The sequence below is a fragment of the Marmota monax genome, unplaced genomic scaffold, assembly GCF_021218885.2.
Source record: "Marmota monax isolate L192 unplaced genomic scaffold, Marmota_monax_Labrador192_F-V1.1 WCK01_AAM20220418_F8-fsc00028, whole genome shotgun sequence".
Taxonomy (NCBI): domain Eukaryota; kingdom Metazoa; phylum Chordata; class Mammalia; order Rodentia; family Sciuridae; genus Marmota; species Marmota monax.
The window spans coordinates 3,000,211-3,019,929 of record NW_026694779.1 but is presented as its reverse complement, the minus strand read 5'-3'; the positions used below and the strand labels follow the sequence as shown (position 1 = coordinate 3,019,929).

At 54.3% G+C, this 19,719-nt stretch overlaps 1 protein-coding gene across 11 annotated transcripts in view; it reads right to left on the bottom strand.

The window, feature by feature from the left end:
* Atp2b2 (ATPase plasma membrane Ca2+ transporting 2) overlaps positions 1–19,719 on the bottom strand; it is a 351,907-nt gene that overhangs the window by 135,290 nt on the left and 196,898 nt on the right. The window contains exon 1 of one of the 11 annotated variants that reach the window (XM_046425451.2): positions 11,456–11,583. The exons of the other annotated variants lie outside the window; for them this stretch is intronic. The gene's annotated coding sequence lies outside the window, so the exon portion shown is untranslated. Of the gene's footprint in view, positions 1–11,455; positions 11,584–19,719 lie in introns of those variants that run through there. 11 annotated transcript variants of the gene reach the window in all.

Sequence of the window (19,719 nt, the reverse complement as noted above, 5' to 3'; positions counted from 1 at the left end):
ACCCAACGTCTCCCAGTGGGGAAACTGTTGAACTGAGCCCTGATCTAAGGCCACTCACACAATCCCCAAATAAGATGACCACAAGGCACACAAGCTCCCTGCTCTAACGTTCAGTTCCATAACCACGTCTCTGCTCAAGAATGTTCTATGGCTCCTCAGATCCCCCAATATCAAGTCTAAACATCCTACCCCATGAGTTCCCTTTCTTCTATTTGTTTTGTCCTTTGGAATCTCATTCTCTTTCCCTCCTCTAAAATTCTAGCCCCCCCCCCCTCTATTCTTGAACGGATTTCACTCAACTGTTATTTAATGAGCACCTATTACGTGCCGGGCACACTGTGCTTGCTCGGTTATGTTCTGTTGGGGAAGATAGACTGTGAAAGGCTCCACGAAGAGAATCAGGTCTTACTATTAAGACGGTCAGGGAGCCTGTTTTGCAGAATGGATGTGTAAAGAGCTGGGGCAGTATGTTCCAGGCAGAGGGAAGAGCAAGCCAAAGACGAGGTGGCAGGGGACAGGGTGTGTACTTAGTAACTCAAAGAAAGAGAGTTGACCTTCGAGGTGAAGGTCAAGAACAGGGAGAAATGGATCCTGCGCCCTTGAGGTGAGCAGGGTGGCAATGGCGGTGAAGAGATGGGGGCTGGAGCTGACAGGTGGTTCCCCCAGGGCGAGCTGGGAGAGGGAGTGGGAGGAACAGGCAGAAAGTTCCAGCAAGTGGCGGGGGTGGGGGTGCTGCTGCCTTTTACCGTGGTGGGAAGTTGGTGAAGGAGCCAGTGTTCCCGGGGGGCTGGGGAGGCTGGGGTGGGCACCATCGAGGGTCTGGTTTTGGACTTGGTGACTTTGAGATGTTCGCAAGATGCCAAGTGGGCAGCTGGGTGTATGGGTCGGCAGCACAGAAGAGAGGCCCTGGCTGAAGGTAGAAATGTGGGAATCAGCAGCTTAAAGGTGGTATTTACAGCCATGGGACAGGGTGAGATCATCAAGAGACGGAGCTCAGAGAGAGCAGGGCAGACTCCGAGCCCGGCTCCCAGCACTAGAGGTCAAATAGAGGAGGAGAAGGGAGCCGTGTGGCCACAATGGCAGACCCGATGAGGTGGCTGCCCTGCTCCAGGGTCATCTGTGGCTCCCTAGTGCCCTAGGAGCAAGGTTCAAAATCCTCAGCCCAACACGCAGGCCCTGCCTACTTCTCCAGACTCACATCCTTGTCCCCTTCCTTGTAACCTTCCTGCAAATCATAATAGATACCATGTAGAGTTTCACATCTGCAGACTTTTGGGCAAAGGTGGATACTCTTTGAACACGCTGCCCTAGAACCTTCCTCTAACCTCTCGAACAGGCCTAGCAACACCTGCCCTGGGTTTCTAGGGTCTTTGGGACACACCACACTGTTACAGTCTTTCTGGGAGCTCCCGGGAGGGAGGGGGCTGGTGCACCTTGGTGTCCTGGACCCAGCCCAAAGTGCTCTTGCCTCACAGTGACCTGCCACGTCACCCACAAGCCAGAAATGCAGGGGAACAGGGGTGGGCGGAGCTTGGCTCACCCACGGGCAGCTTACATCTGGGCTGCAGGACAGGGGGCAGGCAAGAAATTGGCCGCCAGAGGGGTGGCCACACTGGGCGGTTGCAGGGCCTCCTGCCCACCACTGGGGCAGGAGGGGACAAAGAAAAAGACGAAACCAACCAAACAGAAACCAGCAACTGGGTTCATCCTTCCCGGAGCTCATGACAAGAGACTATGATGTAGGAAATCAGACTGTGCAAGAGGACATGTGGGACTTGGGGGTCACATCAGACCCTCCACATCCTCCCCAGGCCACTGTCGCTCTCTGTGATTGAATGTGACCACCTGCAGGCTCCTGGGGAAAGGCCAGCAAGGCATTCTGGGAGAGAGGAGGAGCAACGGGTCCATTTATTGAGCATCTACTATGTGTCAGACACCACTCCATTAGATCAAGGGCTACACAGACAGGGGCTCTGATTCTAGCTGGTTCCAAGGCCTTTTGTCCTGGGCTTCACTGTCTTCAACTATGAGGTGGGCGGCTGGGGTGGGTGGAGCATCCAGATTGAGCAGAAGAAGAGTGGAGTTTGAGAATTCTCAACTTCTAAGCCAGTGACTCCTAATTTAGGGATCAAGCAGGCAGTTTGAACTGTCCCGTGACTCAGTTTCTCCATCGGCAAAACGGGCATGACCATATCTTCCCCCAGAAGATAACCAGAGGGTGGGGCAGAAAAACACTTGGTGTGACCTTGGTGTCACCCTGGGCCATCCCAGATGAGGCCGTCACTAGCTGAGGCCCATGGAGGCCATCAGAGGAGTCCATGTGCCTGCGGACCTTCCCTGGAAGTCTGTGTTTTTCTGGGGAGGGAGCCTCTACCTTTCACCAGCTTCTCAAAGACGTCCCTGACCCCCAGAGTCCCACGAGGAACCACAATCACTGTCTAGTGGAACCCGGTGAACTCCCTGCTTTCCAACGAGTGCTGTGGAGACATGACACCAAGATGGCAGACACAGGAGGCCCAGACTACAGGGGTCTGGGGATGGGAGAGAGATCAAGTTTCAAGGAGAGATTCTGTGCTCGGAGGCCCCCAGAAACACAAGGCCAAGAAACTGCCCCTCACCCTGGAGTCTCTATGGCCTCTCTGCAGCCGCCCAGGGAGCCATCTGGAGTCACTGGTCCCCCTGCAGGCAGCATGGCGGGAGGCGGGAAGACAGGGAGGGTGCTCTTTCCCAGCAAAACACAAAGCTAACTATTCCCAAGATCCTTTAACCATCCCTCATCAACGTGGAGTTCATAGGAAGCTGGATTTCATCGGCCTCTCCCCTTGGCCTTGGGAGGGGACTGCAGGCCACAAAGCTGAGCAGAGAGTGGTGAACAGGGAGGACCCCCAAGGGCGTTCGGAGAAGAAGTAGATGGAGGGTCAAAGCTCTGTCTCAGCAGGGGCTGCACCCTGGGGAAACACTTGGGGCTCGCCTGCAAAGCACCCCTGACTCGAACATTCTAGAAGCAGCCCAGAAGTGTTTAGTCTAGTGCAGTGGATCATAAGGTGGGTCCAAGAGGCAGACTGTGGCTCAAGATACCGGTTGAACGCAAGAGTCTGATGTGCGGCTTCCTCTGGCCCACAGACCCTGCTCTCCCCCCGTCCAGTCCCATCACGACAGACTCAACAGCTTTCAGTGTGTCCGGGTTTTCCTTTAAGGTCAGTGTTTTCTGAGTCTTCCCTGAAAAATCATCCCTTCCTCCTATAGCAGGTGAAGATGTTCTCCTATTTTCTTCTAGAAACTTCATGGTTGTGACTTTTATATTTAGATCTATGAGCCTTTTTGATGTATTTTTTTAATCGTGGTTAAAACTATGTAACATAAAAGTTACTATTTTAACCATTTCTAAGTGTATAGTTTTGGGGGTACTGAGCTCATCCACACTGTTGGGGGACCCATCACCACCATCCATTGCCAGAACTTTTTCATCTTAAACTCAAACTCTACATCCCCTAAGCACTAACTCCCTATTTCCCTCCCCTGGCTCCTGACAACCCCATTCTCCTTTACATTTCTATGAATCTGGCACTCTAGGTACCTCATGAAAGTGGAATGGTCCAGTATTTGTCCCCTTAGTCCAGGTTTATTTTACTTAGGATAACATCTTCAAGGTTCGTCCGTGTTGTAGCATGTGTCAGAATTTCCTTCCTTTTTTAAAGCTGAATAATATTCCACTGTATGGATAGAGCACATGTGGTTTATCCATTTACCCATGGAGGGACATTTGGGTTGTTCCCAACTTTTGGCTATTGTGAATAATGCTGCTATAAACACAGGTGTGCAGATATCTGCCTGAGTCCCTGCTTTCAATACATTTGTGTAAATACCCGGAAATGGAATTGCAAATTACTTGGTGATCCCATGTTTGTTTTTGGCGGGGGGGGGGGGGGGGGGCGGCCATGCTGTTTCCCACAGCACCATTCTGCAGTCTGACCAGCAAGGGACGAGTCTGCTACTTCCACATGCTCTTGCTAACGCTTAGTTTGTTGTGTTTTGTTTTTGATAATGGCCTTCCTAATGGCTGGAAAGTAATATCTCATTGAGGTTTTGCTTTGCATAATTTCTCTAATTATTAATGATGTTGAGTCTCTTTTCATGTGCTCATGGGCCCTTGGTGTACTTTCTTTGGAGAAATGTCTATTCCAGTTCTTTGCCCTTTGTTTTTTGGTACTAGGGATTGAACCCAAGGGTGCTTTACCACCAAGCCACATCCCCAGCCCTATTTTGTATTTTATTTAGAGACAGGGTCTCACTGAGTTGCTTAGGGCCTTGCTAAGTTGCTGAGGCTGGCTTTCAATTCGTGATCCTCCTGCCTCAGCCTCCCAAATTGCTGGGATTACGGGAGTATGTCACCACGCCCAGCTTCTTTGCCTACTTTTGAATTGGGCTATCTATCTTTTTGTTGTTGAGTTGCAGGGGTTTGTTATATATTCTGGAAATTAATCCCTTATCAGATGTATAGTTTGCACAAATTTTCTTCCATCCTGTGGGTCATTAGGATAACATCTTCAAGGTTCGTCATTACTACAGCATTCCTAGGGCCTAGCATGGTGTCTAGCAATGGCAGGTCATCTGTAAATAGTCTGACAGAGAAGTGGGCACAGAGGGAGAAGGAAACACTGATTTTTGTGGAGGAACAAGACTGATTTCCCTCCCGAGGCAGGAGTTCGCGGATCCCTTGAAGCTATAAATCTCAGTGCAGGGCCTTCAGGTAGAAGGGGGTGACATTCACTTTCTGTAATTTCAGATCTTTGGGGGACATTATTATATGACAGATCCCTTGATCAGTCTCAGTTTCCTCATCTGCAAAGAGGTAATAACAACACTGCTTTGCAGGCTGATGGTATCAGAAGAGATGATGCCTGCGAAAGTGCTGAGCTCCACAGAGGTCCTCCTGGCTACACTTCCAAACACAGTCCACATCTCCTGGGTTCTCTGTCACAATCTTCTCTTCACCGGCTGCCAGATGTGGGCAGGGACACATGCCCAAAATGGTGTGATGAGAACGAAACCTCTTCTGGAGCAGACAGTCTTCCAGAACAGCCCCAGCTACGTGCCCTGGAGAAGCCTAACTCAGTCACCCCTGGGTCTGGCCGTGCCTGAAGCAGGCCTGACTCCTGGTCATAGCAGGAACCTTGTGAAGATAACCGTGTCTCATCTCCTTGGACATTCACCACGAGAGCCATTCTAGAAGTGGCCCCAAATCATTTAGCCTAGACCAGTTGGGTCTGGACCCCCTGTGCCCAGCATGCCTAGGCGTGGGGCAGCTCTCCCCCTGCATGTGGCCTCTATGGTCAGCAGGGGAGACTCTTAGCTGCCCTTGGTTTCTAATACCCCGTGAAGGCCAGGCCAGGTCCTGGGGAGCTCTGAGACCCCACCAGGATTCTGATGTTCTCAGGGGAACATGGTCCGCCTAGACCCAGGACTGCAGGAGGGGGTGTGGCCAGAGCTGAAGCAGGAGGTGCACCCAACTTGGGGCCTCCTGGAATCTGGGCTCCCTCCCTCTCAGCCTTCCCTGAGCCCCCCCAAGTCCAGCCTCTTTGTTGAGTCTCCATTTCCACCCACTCTCCACCCGGCAGCCGGAGTGCTCTTCCTACAGCATGAATAGGGTCAGGTCACCTCCTTGCTTAAAACCTTCTGGTGAATTCCAGCACCCTCAGAATGAAGTTCCCAGTCTTCACTGGATCTACACGGCAGCCTGGCCACCCACTGTCCCACCTCTGCATCTCACACACTGTCTGCTGCAGCCATCCCGGACCTCGCTCCTTCCCACCTGCAGAGCCCAGACCTCAGAACGGCGCAGGTAGGAGGTCTGCCTGGGGCTGCTGGGGACCTTCCTGAGAATGAAGCTAACACAGAATCAAGGAGAAATGGGAAAAGACCAGACCACATTTGAGCACCAGGATACAGCCACACCTGAAGCCAACTCTCCTTCTGTTCTTTTTTTTTTCCTGTTAAGTTAGTCCCTACATTTTTTTTCCCGTGAAGCTAACTTGAGTTGCTATTTATATCACTTCCTTTTGAAGGGAGTCCCAGTTAACTCAGATGGCCAACGCTCTGTCGTTATCCTTATCCCTTCTCCTTCCGATCTTCCAGGACGTCAGCACGTTTCCTCCTCAGAGCTTCTATATATGCTGCATGAGGTCCCTGCCCAAATGTCACCTCCTTGGAGGGGCCTGTCCTAACTACCTCATGGAAAATAATAAGCCTTTATCATCACCCCTACCCCTGACTCTGTTATTTTATTTTTAATAATTTCTTTTTTTTGTCCTGGGGATTGAACCCAGGGCTGCTCCACCACTGAGCTACATCCTCTGTCCTTTTTAGCTTTTATTTTGAGACAGGGTTTTGCTGAGTCTCCCAGGCTGGCCTCAAATTGGCAATCCTCCTGCCTCAGCCTCCAGAGTAGCTGGAATGACCACACCCAGCATAAAACAACACTTAAACCCATCATGCATATTATATATTTACTTACTGTCTGTCTCCCCCCATGAGGGCAGAAACTGCGTAAGGTGACCAGCTGTCCTGGTTTGCCTAGGACTGGAGGATTTCTTGGGACACAGGATTTTCCATGCTAAAACCAGGAATGTCCCAGGCACAGCAGGCACGTGGACCCCCTGGGCTGCTCTTCTTGTTTCCTATGTGGTACCACTGGCTGGATCTGTGCCCGCACCCCGTAGGTGCCCCCCATGCAGCCGAGTGGGTGAATGAGCCGAAAAGGCCAGGCGGCCACAGTAGTCACAGCGTCTTTGCAGTCAGTCGGTATTGGGTCTCTTGTCCCCACTTTACAGATGAGGAGGCTGAGGCTTGGGCTCCCGGCTTGGGCCACATCTTTAGGGCAGTGGGACAGCCAGGCTGGGCACCAGACTCTCCAGAGGCCGGGCCCTGACTGCTCTGCGGCCCATGTCTCTGTGCCGCCCGCTCTGCCAGTCCCGCAATCCTGACCCCTGTCCTAAACAGCCACCTCTAGGCAGGAGAAGCCCAGGACCCACTGTGCCCAAACCAGGTGGCAGAGAACCCACCCGGGGCAGCCCACTCCTGCCAAGAGGTAGAGGGGCAGATGGCGCAGGAGCTGGGGGTGGAGCTGCCCCAAGTCTGGGGTCCCTGAGTGCAGGGGCTACTCCCCCTAACCTGTGTCCCTAGGGCACCTCTGGCCTAGGCCCACCAGCGCCCTCAGCAACCACAGCCACCTTCTCAGTGGCCCCCACCCCCAGGCCTGGGCTCCACAAAGCACATTCTGCTCCCAGGTGCCTGGACAGAACACCCTTTCCTCTGCAGCCCCCCCCCCCCCAGCCTGTCGCCACGCTCTGCCCTGTTGAATGTGCCTGGCCTCCGGGGCCCTACTTCCCTGGGGTCAGAGCAGGAACATCATCACTGGGAGAAGGATTCCCATTCAGTCCTGACAACCAACCTTCATGTAGGAGCTCAGCCTTCTCCCTATTTAATGAACAAGGAAACGGAGGCCCAGAGAGGTGAAGTTGCTTGCCTAAGGTAACACAGCTTCTAAGGCACAGACTTAGGCTTCTCAGAGAGATTCAGGGCTGTCTCCCAAGCTCACATGCTCCCTATTCCACCTTGTCTCCCTGGAGAGGGCGATGCTGGAGATGATAAAAGATGCTGTCACTCCCAGAGCCAGGCACCACGCACACATTAATTCTCATTTCCCAGTGCCTCGTAAGGTAGGTATAATCGTCCCCATTTCATAAATTGAGGACGTTGGACAACAGAGGAATCAAGTGACGGGCCAAGGTCGTATGCAGGAATGGTTCCTGATGGAACCGACTCACCAATCTCCACGGGCAGCCTACCTCTCTACCCATTTAATCACTCACTGACGTGTGTCACTGACGCACAAGGCCCTGACTGGCCTGTGCCCACAATACCCTAAGCAGTGACAGCAAGGTACAGTCCTGGACTTGGTGGCCACCCTGGCTCCTGACCCTGCGGCCGGCGATCCCTGGGATCCAGCGGGAGGCGGACTGGACTTCCCAGCCAGGATCCCTGGGGCTGATCAGAGGTCCACTTGGGACTCTCTCACGGGGGAATGAGGTTTAATTCTGGGATCTCAGCTGCTCTGTCCCCTGCCTGGCCACCAAGGAGCTGTTTTTTCATAACAAAGTGGGGCGGGAGACGGGCCCTGGGAGGTTTTCATAAATCCATTGTTGGAAATTTCCACGGTGGTGGAAAACTTCCAGAATACAACTGCTGGCTGGGTCCACTCTGGCCTGAAGAGTTACTGGAGGCACCCATGGGAGACACCAGCCCCCCCCAGCACAGAACGGGGTACCCAGAGGCTCCAGCATGGGGAATCCCCTGCCCCACCCCCCCGAAAAGTGTAAAAACTCGCCTGGAGTGCATGTCTCTGCCCTGGTTTGCTGTGTGACCTTGAGGAGTTACTAGATCTCTCTGAGCCTGTCCAAGGAGGCAGACGGCAGACACTGTGCTCCCTGAAGCGGCAGGAGAGCTGCCTCTGACTTCGGGGCTCCCGAGTTCCTGGAGCTGAGGGCAGAGGGTTGCCCAGAGACTGAGTCCTGCAACCCTGCATTCCTCCAAGGGCCAGGGGCTCCCTGGGAAGGAGAGAGATCGCCCGGCGCCCTGCCACTGGGGCCTGGAGGTGCTGCCCCGGGTGGGCAAAGGCCTTGTCACTGTGCGAGGCTGGTGCCTTGCGCATGGGCCTGTGGCTCCCAGGTGGGCTCCCATGAGATTTCTAGGGATGGGCTGAGTGTCCAGGGACAACCTCAGCATCTCGCTGCCTTTCACGAGCCCCCCGCCGTCCCACTGCTGGCTCTGGGGGTCTGAGTGGCATTTTGAGCCTCCATAGTCGGCACCGCCTGTACCCACGGGGCTCCGTCCTTGTCACCTGTCCCAGTTCCTGGCTCTCCTCTTGCACCAGCCAGGCCACTCCCAGTACCCCCAGTCCTGAGGTGTCCTGCCTACTGTCCTCAGTGCCCCCAAGGCCCAGGGCGCGAAGACTGACTCGGTGGCCATGGTGAGACTGGACAACACCTGAGGTAGTGGCGCCTGGTCCCCCTCCTTCCACGTCCATCCGACACATCAGAGGCCCCATGACACGGCCCCCACCAGCATCAGGGAGGGCTGTGTCCTGTGTCAGCTGCTCTGGAGCACCCGCCCCTGGCTGCTGGGCACAGCCCCGAGGCTCAGTCTCCTGAGCTGTGAGTGTCCACACTGTCGGGAGCTTAAGATGAGACTGGGTGGAGGGGACCCCGGCCGACCTGGCCCGGGCCCTCTCGGAGACAGGGCCTGGGCGAGTCTCCATCTGACCCCGCGTGGTTTCTGCTGGGTGGGGCGGAGAGGGTGAGAGGAGGGAGACGCAGGCAGGGGCAAGGGCCGGAGGTGAGGGAGGCCTCAGCAGGCCCAGCAGCCAGGGCCACCACTGCCCCTAGCCCAGGACTCTGACAGGGCACTGTGTGCCAACAGCAGAAGGACAATTTTTCAGACGCTTCTAGTAGAGCCATGTGACCTCCATGCTCCCTGCTGTCATCCCTCAATGGCCTTGAGCCAATGTGGGTCATTCCACCTCAGGACCTTTGCACATGCTGGTTTCTTGGTGGGAACTACTCATCTCCCAGCTGGAGGCACAGCCAGCTGCTTCTCATCTCCAGTGTCACCTCCTCAGTGAGCCTCTTCCTGACCATCCTGCTCACACTCTCCCAGCAGCCCCTTTGATTCATTCCCTTGTTAATATTTTCGTATGATAATCATCACGACCTGGTGGTTATTATTTTACTTCTTGCTGAGATCTCCCCTGTCTTGTGCTGTGTTCCTGCTGCTGTGAACATCCCTGACACGTAGCAAGAGTTCAAGAAATATTTGCCCAGCAAATAAATACGCACAAAGACGGACACACAGTAGGCATTCAATACATCCTCATTCCTTTCCTTCTACCCATTCCTAATATGGCCTTGACCTCTAAGTGTGTGCGTGCATGGACAGATGGGCAGGCAGACAGATAGACACAGACCAAAAAAAAAAAAGTCCTCAGATGAAACCAAAGAACAAAAACTCCCCATGAGAAAACCCTGGGCTGGAAGGGGGATGCTAGCTGGGGTCACTGGGGTTCAAGTTCACTGGCAAGGCCCTGCCTGGCTCGTCTGGGGGTCTCCACTGAGGCCACAGGAAGTCAGGTTCCCTGGACGGAGCGCTGCTCAGCCTGACGTTCATAGGCCACTAGGCCCCCCGAACCTCTGGCTCTGTGGCCCTGGTAGGGGCTGAAGAACGTGTCTTTGCAAACAGGGACTGTGTTTCATTTATGCCCTCCGTGTCCCCTGTCTTCAACTCAGAATAAGCGGGTGAGGGTGGAGGGCTCGGACAGGAGCCTTAGGACCCGGTGGCTGCCCGGGGTCAAAGCCTCCCCTGCAGATAGTGTGCCATCCTATCTGCTGGGAACACTCCTAAGGCTCCTGTGATTCCCCGAGTAAAAGCCAAAGCCCCTCCAAAGCCCCCCACCCCAGCCCCTGCATGACCTTGACCTCACCTCGTTCCCCTCCTCCACTCTGCCTGGCTCAGTCCCCTGCACCCCGCAGCCTCTTGCTGTTCCTTCCACCCACGGAGCCTGTGCCCACGGCAGGGCCTGCGCGCCGTCTGCTCCTTCTGCCGGAAAACATCTCCCCAGACCCACAAGCAGCAGCCTCAGGCCCCTGCACACGCCGGCTTCTCAGGGGAGCCTCCCCCTGACTGCTTCAAACAGCCCTCCTCCTCCTCCTCCTCTTCTGGATTCTTCCCCATGCACGGGGTCTCCCGGCCCAACCACCCACCACGCCCTTGTGACAGCTCTGCTGCGTGCAGCCTGTGGTTCCCAGGGCCCGGCCCTCAGTACCCTCAGCCGACACCCAGGGAGGGAATGGATGCGCCCCTTCATCTTCATCCTTCGAAGGACTTGGCATTTCTTTTGCTAGTGGGTCCCACATATTTCTGTTTGCAAAAGCGACACCCCGCTGGCCTCTTGCTGGACAGCCTGCAGGCCCCTCCCAGGGTGGGGATCATGGGCTCTGCCTCTCTGCTTCCCCCTCTCGCCATCCTGTCCCCTCCACCAGCCAGGACGCCCCTCTCCCCAACTCCCACGGTCCCCAAGCCCCGGTGGCCCCTGCCTGTCTTGGGAACCTGCCCTGCACTCCTCCTCTGCCCTACCCATCAGCAGCCCAACTCATTACCTTCACTAAAGCCACAGGCCTGTCCTAAAAGACCAATCGGGTGACATCACTCCCTAGCTTAAAAGTGTCCAGCGCACAGCCCTGGGCCTGGCCCAGCTACCTCTCCTGCTGCGTGCTCACTGTCCCCGCCTGGTACCGTCTGCTCTGCGCGGCTGGTGGCTGCCTCTCACCCTGCTCACGCTGTGCCCCTGCCTGGAGCCCCTCCCACGCCCCACCTTCCTTCCACTCCACTGGCTCTTACTTACCCTTCCACTTGGCCCTTCTGAGGCTCTTGTTCCCTGGCAGCCTCCATGATGGGTCAGGGCCTCCCCAGGGCTCCTATCCACCCCCTTGGCTTCCCCTGGCCTGGCTCCTGGCAAGTACAGCTCTGGGAACAAGCGCTGGTGGCTTAGTGGTTAAGCTGGGGACTTGGAGTCAGCTGGCTGTGCGCCCTGGGGCAGGTCAGATGTCAAAGAACCTTGGTTTCCTCATCTATGAACTGGGCATACTGGTGGCCACAGGGCATTGGTTCAGCAAGCTCTGCAGAGCTCTGACGCCAGGCCTGATCCACAGGGCCTGATCCACGGTGGTCGGCTGCACTCTCAGGGAATGCTGGGAGGCGTACAGGAGGCTGGGGCACCCGGTGTATGGCTCCAGGGCCTCCCATACCTAGCCAAGGCTGAGCCGGGGGTCCAGCAGGCCCCCTTGCCCTTTCTGTGACTCTCTCTTTAGTAACAAGCCTCTATTTGCGTCGGCTGGTATTTAAAAATTCTGGATTATTTGCTCTGGGGGAGAGGGCAGCGTCTTGCAGGTTGTGCTTTTTGGTCATTCTGTTTTCCCTTCTGACCTTTGGGCTGAGTTTTGACTTTGCCTCCTGTCCTCTTGTTTGTGCGTGTGGCTTTTTTTTTAGCTCATCGTTGGCAATCAGCCTTTTTATCTGAGCTCAGACTCGGTGCTGTGGGCTTTGGGTGTCAGGACTCTTTGGCTGGGGAAGGGGCGACGGCTTGTCTCAGGAGAGCACACTATCTGCAGGGGAGGCTTTGACCCCAGGCAGCCACCGGGGTCAAAGCCACCAGCCTGTGCACGTGGCCAGTTCCTCCACTCTGCAGCAGAGACACAGAGTCACTCAAGGAATGGCAGGGCTGACAGATCCAAAGTCCCTGTCATTGGTACTCTGTTGCTTCTCATTCAAACATTACTGAACCATCAGGAGGGTTAGGATACACTGCTAAGGGACAAAATGAACCCTGGGGTATACAGCAAATGATCCCAATTTAAAATTAAGGAGAAAAAAAAAAGAGCCTTCTAAATCCACACCTGCCCCCCCCCCAGTATGCAAAACAGCAAGCCACAGATCCCATCCCATCTCCGTGGAAGCGTCAAGTCCAGCCATGACCTCCCAAGCCACCAAGACAGGGAAAGGGCTCCTGATAAAGCTATGGCAGAGCGTCGAGTGCAAGCTGCGTCCTGACCTCAGAGAGGCTACCATGGTGGTGGGGAGGGTGCATCATCCCCAAATCCACAAAACAGGCTGTGAACCGTGTCCCATCAGGCCCAGTGTGGGACGTGAGGAGAGAGCGCTGCGTTCGGCTGCAGACCCTTCTGTATCGTTCCAGTTCTTTCCACAGCGTGCATTATTTTTGTAATTCAAATGGCTGTAGTTTAAAAAAGGAAAATAGGATTTTTCCAAGCAGTTTGTGCCTCGTTTCTTTTCTGGCCACCTTATGGGTTGGGGACACAGTAAACTGGCAGCTCTGGGGTGTGCTCTGCTTGGGGAGAAGCCTGGGAGCTCTTGGGTGGGGGGGAAATAAGTGTCAGGCAACAGGCACAGGGTACTCTGCAGAGCCTGACCAACTCCTGTGGGTCTACTCGGCAGCAATCTCCCAAACCTGTCATTTCGGCTCTTTTAAGCTTGAAAGTACACAGCGATGCTGTGAACAATATGGCAAGACCCAATTTATCAAAAAACAGGACAGTCAAGCCGGGCAAAGTGAGGTATGCCTGTAATCCCAGCAGCTCAGGAGGCTGAGGCAGGAGGATCGCAAGCTGGAGGCCAGCCTCAGCCACTTAGCAAGACCCTACTAAGTTACCTACTCAAGCTCACACAGCAAGGAAGCAACTTAGTGAGACCCTGTGTTAAAAAAAACAGGCTAAAAAGGACTGGCGACGTGACTCAGTGGTAAAGCACCCCTGGGTTGAATCCCTGGTACCAAAAAACTCTGGTCATGCCTTCTCTGACCTCACACCCCTAATACAGCACACCCCATTATTCTACCTCACAGCATCACTGCTAAGATGCGGTGGGTGGGATGCACCGCTGCACTGGTCTCTTCAAGATCCCACGCCCCAGATAGAATGCACATCGCAGGCTGTACCCTCTACCCACTCCCTTCTTTCTCGGCCTTCCCTCCCTTCCTGGGCATTCAGGGAGGCTCATAAAAGAGGGCACCTCTCCCTGTTCTAGGCCCTTGGATGCAAGAGTGAATGAGGCAGATAAGCTTCCGGTTGTCTACTGGGGAGACAGACGACAAACAAGGAAACGAGTACAGGAAACCATGTGCATTGCTAGTGAACCATGATCAATGCTAGGGCAAAATAAGCCCCAGGACCGGGAATGCTGGGGCAGGTTGATGTGGGGAGGGGAGTGTTTTTATGCAGATCAGTCAAGGTTTTGCTGAAGAAATGCTGTTCAGCTGATGAGAATGGGTCTTCCATATACACAAAAAGAGAAAGAGAATTCGAAATGGGGAGACAGCATGTGCCAAGAGCCTGAGGCAGGAAGGAGGCTGATGAGTTTGAGGAATCAAAGGGAGGCCAGTAAGCTGGAGAAGAGTGAGGAGAGAGGCTCTGGGTGAAGGGCCAAGCCCAGAACGGCTTGCAGGCTGCGCAAAGGAGTCTGGGAGTGATGCTGAGCGTCATGGGAGGCCTCTCGAGTTCTAAGTGGGGACTCCCTGATCTGATTTCTATTGTTGAAAGGATTCTTCTGGCCACTCAGGAAGAACAGAGGATCGATGGGGCAAGAGAAAATAAGGGGGACCCGTTTGGAAGGTCACCTCTTCCTTTCTTCCACATGTGCCCCTTCAACAAACAGAGCTCTAGTGAAATGGCTGAAAGACAAATAAAACACGTTGGCAGGAGCATGACTCAGAGGCCCAGGGCTGCTGCCCGGGTGGCTGTGACCCGGGAGAGGCAGGGAGTCCTCCCAAAGGACAGGGCATTTGAGTGGAGCTCTGAAAGACAGGGCAAGGGACATCCAGGGACGGGCACAGCTTGGACCCAAGGCTCAGAGGTGGGGAAACGGCCCCTGGGAACCGGGGGCTGCAATTCCCAGCGAATGGCTGACCTCCTGAGCTGGTGACCAAGAGGAAGGCAGGGAGGATGCTGGGAAGCAGTGGAGGATGCTGGGAAGGTGGGTGGGCTGGGGGCCACTGGTGCACACCCTGGACACAGGCCGTGGAATCTGGGTTCTAGCCACTTGTCAAGGGGGAGCAATGGAGAGTCCGGCCAGAGTGACAGGTCTGGTGGACACTGTGAGAAGTTCCTTCCCAGAGGCCACGGCGGGCCACGGAGGAGGCTGGGGCAAGACTCAGGGACAGAGGGAAGGTCTTGCTCCACCCCCCTCACATTCTGATTCCATAATTAAGAACAATAACAATAGTTGACACTTCCTAGGGCTTCCTAAGTCTCAGGGGCACTGTTTCAGGCTCTTTACAAGCCTATTAAATTAACTCAGTCCTCACTAGTACTGTCATTGACCTCTGTTTTTCCAAGTGAGGAAATGGAAGCACAGAGAAGGTAAGTTACCGACTCAAGCTCACACAGCAAGGAAGTTATGGGGAATCAAGTCCAGGCCCTCAGACTCCAAGGTCAGCTCTAACTGCTGCCTTGCGCTGTCTCCTCCATCTAAGACGCTACAGTTCTGCATGCAGTCATTTGTCTCCGTGGCGGAGAAAACCCTCTCTGGATGTGGGCCCCTCAGGCGACATTAACTGACAAGCGCCCATTCACGCTCTGCTGCTCACCTGCTGTGTGGCTGGCAGCAAGTCCCTGGACCTCTGAGGATCTGTGAAAGCGATGCTATGACACATGGTGGCCAGGAGGACCATGTGCTGCTAGCAGGGAGACAACAACGTAGCTGCCAGGCACAGGGCAGGACCGTTCATGGTCCTCCACCCACATCTCCATCTCCACCATGGGAACAGCCATGTCTCCCCATTAGACAGATGACAAAACTGAGACTCAGCAAGGAACAGGAGCTCAACTGGAGGACAGAGCCAGTTGGTGCAGCACTGCCCCTCGATAGCTGGCCCCCAGATGTGCAACCAGCTATCTCTGATTCCTGGAGGGTCCCCCAGCGTGTCTGGGGGAGAAAGGAGGGAAACTGAGGGCAGGCGAGCTCCTGGGGCCTGGGCTGATGTTGCTAAAGAGCCAGCCTCAAGGATGCCCTGAACTTGACCCCGTGCCCCTGAGGGCAGCTGTGTGTTGGGGAGGCGAAGGCCTGGAGGGAGCTGCCCTCTTCCTGTGTTGAGGCCTGGCCTGGCCAAGGCCCTGCCTTTCTTCCTGGAGGCCTGGGGTTGGTGACTGGTACCATGGACAGAGACCCTGTAGATGCGACCTTGGGCCATGCCACTGGGGCCTCAGTCTCCCAAGTCCAGTGCATATGGCAAGATGAGGAGGAACTGGGGTTTGGCACGTGGGCTGCCCGGGTCCCCCAGCTCTGCCCTTCTTAGCTGTGACAGCCTCGAGAAGCCACCTGACTCTCGGAGACCATGTCTGCTCTTCCATATAGCAGTCCAGTGAGGCGGGATGGGGCTTTTGCACATGGAGGTCTTAGCTCAGGAAGAGCTCAGCCAACAACAGCCCCTTGATTCCTGCTCTGTTCAGCTCAGAATTCCCTTCCCCAAGGCCGGAGGGGCAGAGCCCCTCCTGTCATTTCTCAGAAGGCAGAGAAATGCTCAGAAACAGCCCCAGGCACCCCCCAGCCACACAATGGCCCATGCCACAGATTCTTCATTACATTGACCCATTTTATAGGCGAGGAAACTGAGGCCCTGCAAAATCCAATGCATATGATTGGCAAAGCCAGGTCTCGATCCTATACCCCAGCAAGGTGTCTGTGATCTACTGCCACCATGAACCTGGGTCCGTCTCGTCTTCCCAGCGAGAGCCACCACAGGAGCTGATTCATCTCTGGGCTTGGTGAGCAGCCCGGCACCCGGCCCAGCGCACACCAAGCACCCCGTCAATATTGGTTTTATTGATTTACATTCGATCCCCTCTTCAAGATGCCGCGAGCTTAGGAACCCGAGTTGGCTGGGGTGGGATGAGGAGAAGGGCCTCATTTCCATCTGAAGTGAGTCATGAAGTTGATAAATTTAGAAGAGGCCTAAAGAGCTCTTAATCTCCTGCCTTCAGACACGGGCAAGGGAGAGACTTTGCATCCCAAATGCACACCATAGAGTGGACCGTGTTGGTGGCCTGCTTGGGCCCCTGAGCCGCCTGCAGCTCCCACACCCAGGATGCCTGCTATAGAGCTCGGGGCCACCTCTTCTGCACCAGAGCCCAGGAGGAGAGGGAGCAATGGTCCCCACATTTGTACACATCGTTTTGCTCGGAGTGGGAGCTGGAGCTGCCTGGTATCGGGTACAAAGGGCCAGCTACTTGGCCACAGGCAGGGAAAACCCCCGGGGTGCAGGGCACGTCCCAGAGATCTGCATGAGTCAGTCTGAGGCTCCGGCTAAGCCTGCTTCCTGCATCTGCCCCTTTCTTCTGTCTCAGCCCAAGACCCACAATGCAATGTGTGCTCCCGAGGGGGGCCTTGTCTGAGCTCCCTCTATCCCTCGGGTTCCCTCCTCTGTGACCTTGACCATCAGCAATGTTTGAGCGACTTCAAAGTCACTGGGGCCCATCTGACCCCCAAGTCCTTATTGGGAAACTGCTGGCCAGAAAGGGGCTGTGACTTATCCAAGGTCACTTGGGAGTATCTGTCACAGTCGGGTGGCACCCCCTGCCTCCTGATCTCCTTTGTGGTCCTATCACTGCCTGGTGGCTGGTTCGGCTGCCCAGTCAGGGCTTCTGCTCTCTCCAGAAAGTTCTGCTGTGTCAACTCTGCAGCACCTCCTAGAGGCCAGGGGAGCTGGTGGGGAGACTGGCAGGGTGGTTGGACCAAGCTCCGTGACCTTGGGCAGGTCTTCTGTTGAACTAGAAGAAACCCATTAGAAGTTCATCAAATAATAATTGCCTATGCTTCTGTCAAGCACTATGCCTAAGCGCTTTTAATTTTATTTAATCTTCACAATTCTATGAGTTGAATACTTGGGTTCTGCCCATTTTACAGGTAGTAGGATGAAGGCACAGAGAAGTTAAGAAACTTGCAACAGGTCACACAGCCAAGAAGTGGTGGGGCAGGAGTTGGAGCTTGTGCTTTAAATTCCTCCTTGGACTGTGGACTTTGTTGTTTGTTTTAAGCTGCTCTTTATTATGCACCCACTGCATATGGGCACTCTGCTGGGCATGGGATACATAAGTTCACTGACTCTTCACAAGGGTTCTGGGAGGAGGGAATTCTCTTGCTTATAGTTTCAGACAAGAAACAAGGGTTGCTGTGAGGCCCACTGTAACTGACCCAGGAGACAAACAGGAACCTGGTTTGTCCCCACCAGCCTGGTGTCCTGTCCTAAGCTCTTTTGAAGTTTTCTTATTGACCGTACCTTGTTGGGCCCATGTGGCACTGACAGTAAGATGCATTAGTACGTCATATATATTTAAGAAGAAAAAGGGTGTAGTTGGCTCCACTGTGGGGTGTCACCAGTTCTAAGGGACACCCTGGTTCCTGAGATGTCAAAGCATGCAATTTGGAACTTACACAATTCACTATCATCTCAGCACCTTGACACTGAAGGCCTGACTACTACTGTCCCCATCTCTCACAAGGGAGAAGCAAGACTTGGGAGACAAAGGACATACAGCAGGTTGGTGGCCAGGCCTCAGATTTGAATCCCAGCAGCCTGTGTCCAGCCCTTGTCCCTAAACACTGTGCTAGATCCCTGCTAAGCCAGGCCCATGTCGGAGGTGTGCTCAGCCCCGGGCACAGATGACAGCACTTGGGAAGGCCCAGGCACCTGGGGTCTGCGGCCTTGGTCTGGATGAGTTGGTGCCCTCAGTGTGGGCCAGGTGACAGCCTGAAATGACTGCCTAGGAGCCCCCTCCACAGCCTCCCGGGCTCAGCTCTTTGTGCCACCCTGGGGCTCTGACCCAGCCAGGCAGGAATGAGGCTGAGGTGAACTCATCCCCTGGGGCAGCCAGATGTGGTCCAGGGGAGCAGCCCTGAACACAGAAAAGCCATCAGAGGATAGAAAACCGTCTCTGGATGGGGCACAGGGGACACCCGTTTCCTTCCTTCAAAGTTTCATGGTGGCTGGACCCAGAATGGGGTCATCCACTCACAGCCTTCTCCCACGGGCATTTACCAACCCCAAGTTCCGACTGCATCCACAGCGTGGGAGGCAGCGAGGTGGGTCTTTGCAAAATTCAAATCCGCCCTCTTTGGACTAGGATTTGCCCCTTCTGGGGACATTTGTGAGATGCTCAGAAGCAAGACAGAAGCTTGACCTATTTCAAATGCCTGTTATGATTGAGGTCCCATTCAAGATGGTTTCCTATCTGTCAACTGAGGTCAGACACAGTGTTATGAGGCAGGTTTCTTCAACCCTTCTTTACATATAAGGATGATGAGCTCAGAGAAGCAAAGCCACTGGCCCAAGGTCACACTGCAATAAACACTGGTGTTAGAATTTAAATTCGAGTCTTCTGATGACATATTAGCACTGGTGTCTCTGGCCCTGAGCCAAGCCCTTCCAATGTATGACTTCACCACATCCTCACACAACAAATAATAGCGTCCAGTCGTCGTCCCTTGGTATCTTTGGGGCGTTGGTTTCAGGACCCCTCATGGATGTCCAAATCCCCGGATGCTCAAGCCTCTTATATAAACTGGCATAATATTTGCATGGAACACATTTGCACACAGTTCTGCAGACTTGAAATCATCTCTAGATTACTTAGAATACCTAATGCAACGTGAATGTTATGTGAATAGTTGTTCTACTGTAATATGCAGGAAATAAGGACAAGAAAAAAAAATCTGTACGGTTTAGTACAGATGCAATATTTTTGGACAGTATTTTTTGTGTGTGTGTGCGTTCTTGGTTGAATGGACAGATGCAGAACCCGTGGAGAAGAGAAGGCAGACCATAAAAAGAAACCCAAGACAGCCCCCATTTAACAGGTGAGGAAACCGGCTCAGGGGTGGGCACTTGACCTGAAACCCTGTGGCCTCTTACAATGACCAGGCGTGGGGCGGGGAGCGGGTGTGGGGGGGTTACTGATGTTCTTCCCATTTTATGGAGGAGCAAACTGAGGTTAAGTCACTCATTTAACCACGTGCAGCTACTGAATGGTAGCGCTACTTATTAGGAAGCGGCTTGGAACAAGCCATCTCCCTCCCACACAGCAAGTGAAAAAACATTTG